Genomic DNA, 6,000 nt, shown 5'->3' with positions numbered 1-6,000 from the left:
ATTCGGTTTGAAGAATGCTGGGGCCACTTACATGAGGGCCATGACAACTATCTTGATGATATGATACACAAAGAAATAGAGGTGTATATGGACGATGTCATTATCAAATCCAAGAGGGCCGCAGATCACATAACAAACTTGAGAAAGTTCTTTGATAGGATAAGGAGGTATAACTTGAAACTGAACCCCGAAAAGTGTGCATTCGGGGTTCCCGCAGGAAAGTTACTGGGATTCATTGTCAGTCGTCGAGGGATCAAGCTGGAACCATCTAAAGTCAAAGCTATTCAAGAGTTACCACCGCCCAAGAGCAAAAAGGATGTGATGAGCTTCCTAGGGCGTCTCAATTATATAAGTCACTTCATAGCACAGTCCACAGTCATATGTGAACCCATCATCAAGACGTCGAGGAAAGATGTCGAGACAAGCTGGATAGAGGATTGTTAGAAAGCCTTTGACAAGATCAAGGAATACATATCCACACCACTAGTGATGATCCTGCCAGAGCCAAGACGACCTTTGCTACTCTACCTATCTGTATTGGATGAAGCCTTCGGATGCATTTTGGGACAAGCATTGGCAAATCACCTTGCTGAAAATCCGGTGGGAGGAGAATACGAACCCTTGAAAATGTATTTTCCTGATGTAGAAGTATCATTTGTAGGAGAAGACATTACCGAAGCATATGATGGTTGGAGGATGTTCTTTGACGGAGCCGCAAATTTCATAGGAGTAGGCATTGGAGCAGTTTTGGTATAAGAAACGGGTCAGCATTATCCGGTATCTGCTAAACTCAGATTTCCCTGCACCAATAACATGGCAGAGTATGAACCCTGTATACTAGGGCTCAACATGGCAGTCGACATGAACGTTCAGGAGTTGCTGGTGATCGGTGACTCAGATTTGCTTATGCACCAGGTACAAGGAGAGTGGGCCACCAAGAATTCCAAGATATTTCCATGTCTGCACCACGTGCGGGAATTGAGAAAGAGGTTTACAAAGATAAAATTCCGACATGTGCCCAGAATTCAGAATGAGTTTCCCGACACCTTAGCCACTTTGTCATCCATGATACAATATCCAGATAAGAATTATATTGATCCCATTCCGGTAAGAATCCATAATCGACCAGCATACTATGCTCATGTCGAGGAAGAAGCAGATGGAAAGCCTTGGTTCCATGACATCAAAGAATACTTATCAAAAGGAGAATACCCGGAGTATGAAAATCATACTCAGAAACGCACGCTCCGATGATTGTCAAATCACTTCTTCCATAGTGGGGGGAACTTGTACAGAAGAACTCCTGATTTGGGTTTACTAAGATGTGTCGACGCAAAAGAGGCTTCTAAGTTACTTAAAGAGAAACATGCTGGAACCTACGACCCACATATGAATGGTTTCATTTTAGCTAAGAAGATACTCAGGGCAGGCTACTTTTGGATGACTATGGAGACGGATTGCATTTAGTATGTCCACAAATGCTTTAAATGGCAAGTGCTCGCCGACATGATAAAAGTGCCGCCAAATGAGCTCAATTAAACAAGCTTACCTTGGCCATTTGCCGCCTGGGGAATGGATGTTATTGGTACGATTGAGCCCACTGCTTCGAACGGACACATGTTTATTCTGGTAGCCATTGATTACTTCACGAAATGGGTAGAAGCTGCATCTTACAAAGCTGTAACCAAGAAAGTCATCACAGATTTTGTCAAGGATCGTATTGTCTGCCGATTCGGAGTTCCCGAGTCCATTATTACTGACAACTCCACCAATCTCAATAGTGATCTAATGAAAGCTATATGTGAAGCTTTCAAAATCAAGCACAAGAATTCCACAGCCTACAGACCTCAGATGAATGGAGCCGTAGAAGCTGCCAACAAAAACATCAAGAAAATACTAAGGAAAATGGTGGAGAACCACAAACAATGGCATAAAAAGTTACCCTTTGCTCTATTGGGGTACCGCACCACAGTTCGCACATCAACCAGGGCAACTCCCTACATATTGGTTTATGGTACTGAGGCTGTCATCCCAGCCAAGGTAGAGATTCCTTCTTTAAGAATCATATAGGAAGCTGAACTTAGCGATGCAGAATGGATAAGGAGTCACTATGAACAATTGGCCCTTATCGATGGAAAGAGGATGAACGAAGTGTGTTAAGGACAACTTTATCAGAGCAGAATGTCCAGAGCTTTTAACAAAAGGGTCAAACCAAGACAGTTCGCACCAGGGCAGCTGGTATTGAAGAAAATCTTCCCACATCAAGATGAAGCCAAAGGGAAATTCTTTCCCAACTGGTAAGGTCCATACATGGTTCACAAAGTACTAACAAGGGGAGCACTCATACTTGTAGAAATAGACGGAGAAGTCTAGCCAAAATCGATCAATTCAGATGGAGTCAAGAGATACTATGCGTAGATACTTTACATTTTCTCATTTGATGTAATTGAACTACGCTTGACCTGATTCCCGTTTAAGAGGGGATACGTAGGAAGCCTTATGGGTTCGGTCATATTATAATAAAATTTTCATTTCCCCCAAAATCAGAAACTAGGGCAGAATTTTGAGGAGGGTCCTCAAAATTTTGGAGCAAGTCCAGCCAGCACCATCGCATGCCAAGAAGTCAGTAATCAGTTAAGAACTGGGGCAGAATTTTGAGAAGGATTCTCAAAATTTTGAAGAAGGCTCAGCAGGGTCCATCATCCGCAAATAGTCAAGGATCATCTACCAAATTGGGGCAGAATTTTGAGGACCCTCAAAATTCCCTAAGAAAGCTGCAATGCCTTTGAGACGTGTTACAGTCACTAGTTCATCAAAATTACTTGATATATCATTTCTAAAACAACTTTATTTTTCAAATATTGCATATTTTCGAAAACTCTATTTCCATAAATAGTCAGGTGTCACCCAGGGGAACTCGAAAGGCTTTCAGAATGAAGCAGAGCAAGGCCGGCAGACAAAGCAGGAACCAACCCCCCCTCACAAAACTTACAATTTTTCTTTGAATGCAGGAACATCTAACGTAATGATAGCAACTCACAAAACATGTGTACACAAAGATAATTCATTATCTATCAGGCCATCAGACATCGAATACATCTCTAGCTAAGAAATACACTACTCTTGCCTACTATTCGCTCTTTGCATGGGACTAATCCCTGTCCCCCCGTATTTGCAAGAGGTTAATCCCTGCCTCCCTACTTGCATGAATCTAATCCTTAACTCCATACTTGAATGAGGCAAATCCTTGCCTCCTTACTTGCATGAGTCTAATCCTTGACTCCATACTTGCATGAGGCTAATCCCTGCCTACTTACTTGCATGAATATAATCCTTGCCTCCACCCTTGCATGAGGCTAATCCTTGCCTCTATACTTGCATGAGGCTAATCCTTGCCTCCCTATTTGCATGAGTCCAATCCTTGACTCCACGAGGCTAATCCCTGCCTCCACATTTGCATGAGACTAATCCTTGCCTCCCTATTTGCACGAGTCTAATCCCTGACTCTATATTCGCATGAGTCTAATCCTTGACTCCACACTTGCATGAGTCTAATCCTTGACTCCATACCTGCATGACCTCCATACGTGCATAAGGCTAATCCTTGCATCCCTATTTGCATGAGTCTAATCCTTGACTCCCCACTTGTATGAGGCTGATCCTTTCCTCTAGATTCACATGGGACTAAGCATTGTCCCTTTTGCATAGATATTGCTCTATTTTACTATCTATCTGCTTTCCTATCGGGCTAAGCTCTGCCCTCCATTTTACTAACCCTTTTATTTTAACATCATATTATTGCATATCATGGGCTGAAATATCGCCAATCTATCTGAAGGCGTCATAGTCTAAAGGCATCATCCTCATAGCCAGAAGACACCATGCCATGGCCTGAGGATCTCTCGAACTTGCATATCATTATTCAAAGGCATCATGGTTTGGAGGCACCATTTTCATGGCCCGAGAACAACATTTCATGGCATGTGAATCCCTCATTAAATAATTCATGGCCCGGACGTCATGGTCCAAGGACGTCATCTTTAACCGTCCAAAGACAACCTCTATGGTCCAAAGAGAATCTACATCATGTTTAAATTTTTGCATATACGTTTGTCGCGTCTTTTATCTGCAGGTAACCAGTGAGCAATTGCTATCCTAGCAGGAGCGATCTCGCTCCAATTCCCCCAACCGTCCCGAGCTTTAACCGCTCACCGTAGCCGCTTCCGTATCGCATGTCTGTTCTTGCAGTAATTTCATCCGCATACTCCACGGATGTATCCAGAACTACACATGGCCTGATTCCTGTAAAACTAAGGATATGTAGGCAACTCAAAAATCGGAGTCCGACCTCTGTTTTTCAAAAGATCCCATCCGGTCTAAATTGGCAATCATTTCTTTACCCGAAAACTCTTTCATCTTTCCCGGGTAAAGATGGGCAGCTGTTGATACCTAATTTTTTCCTATATATTTTAAATATGCATAAATACTTTCAAAATAACATATAGATGCATATATAATCATGCACAGGGTTTTACAATTTTTTCCATAATTTTAGAAATTTAAATTGATTTATTTCCTTCCCTTTTATTCATAAATTCCCCAATAATTATTTCCCAAATTATTGTTATGATAATTTAGTCATTTAATTCTCATATTTATACCAAAATATGGTTAATATATTTTTTATGCATTTTTATAATTGAATTTGGTATTTTTAAGCTAAATTGCATATAATTGCAATATTAGCCCATTTAATGTATAATTGCATTTTTATATGAATTAAATTGGTCCCTATATTTTTAAAATGATAAATATATATTTTAAATCATTTTTGTACATAAAATTAATTTTCAGAATTTGTTTATTATTTATTATAAATTAATATAGAAAAAATTGGCTATTTAAATTATAGCCAGATATGCATTTCGATTATAGCCTAAATCGAACCCAACCCCAACCCAATTTCCTATTAAAATACCCGACCCAAACCCTGAACCGTCTACCCAATCCAATACATACTAAATCATGGTCGTTGATCTTCCAGATCAATGGCCCGTATTACTTCTTTCCTTTTTTAATTCCTAAGACCCCTAACCCTAGCCTCATTTCCAAAAGCCCGCCGCCTCTATATCCTTTCATTTCCTCTCTTCTTTCAACCTAACCCTAGCCCCCTTTCAACCGCCTCCCTTCTCCGGTCTTCTCCGGTGATCACCCTTCAACCCCTAAGCCTCCAATGGCTCCTCCATTGCCATGCTCATCTTCTCCAAGGGCCCTGGGCCACGCCGACCTGTATCTAGGGTTTGATGTTTGGGATGTTCTTGGTTACTCCGATGTGATTTCGAGCAAGATCACACTGTATTTGTTACGATCTTTGAGTTTCTAAATAGGTTCTTCCAATTCTACTTGGGTTTCTTCTGAAACCCTAATTTTTGTTTACATCTCCTAGATCTGTGCTATTTTTAAACGATTCGAGTCTGTTCCTTTTATGTTTTACATTGTTCTTGAACCTCTTTCGCAAATATCATCGATTTCAAGTTGTTTTCATTTTCTTCTAAAATTAGGGTTTTTCGGAACTTCTTCTACACTTTGTTTAAACCGATTTTATGTTTAAACTTCTATCCTTTGCATATCTCGACAGATTCTATGTTTTTACTGCTTTTTCAACTCGCCTATGTTAAAATCCCTAATATTTCTAGATTTCTTTGTTTGGTCCTATGTGTTAGCATGACTACTCGATTCTTGTTAAGTTTATGTGGTTACCTTGCTTCGAATATGTTTTACTGAGTTCTTAGCCTAACTTATACCACCTCTATGTGATTATGTTCATCTTGATTGTTCAAAACTTGCCTCTTTCTATCAATATTGTTGACCTTGCCTGTTTGCTACGTCTAGTTGTTCTTATTCTATTTATATGTTGAGTATGGAATCATAACTTCCTCTTGATTGATTCTGATTTCCATATTTTATGGTTTGATTGAAAGATCTTCTTTTAAACCCTAA

The sequence above is a fragment of the Nicotiana sylvestris genome, chromosome 6 (assembly GCF_000393655.2).
Source record: "Nicotiana sylvestris chromosome 6, ASM39365v2, whole genome shotgun sequence".
In the NCBI taxonomy this organism is placed as follows: domain Eukaryota; kingdom Viridiplantae; phylum Streptophyta; class Magnoliopsida; order Solanales; family Solanaceae; genus Nicotiana; species Nicotiana sylvestris.
Note: the sequence above shows the minus strand (reverse complement) of the source record.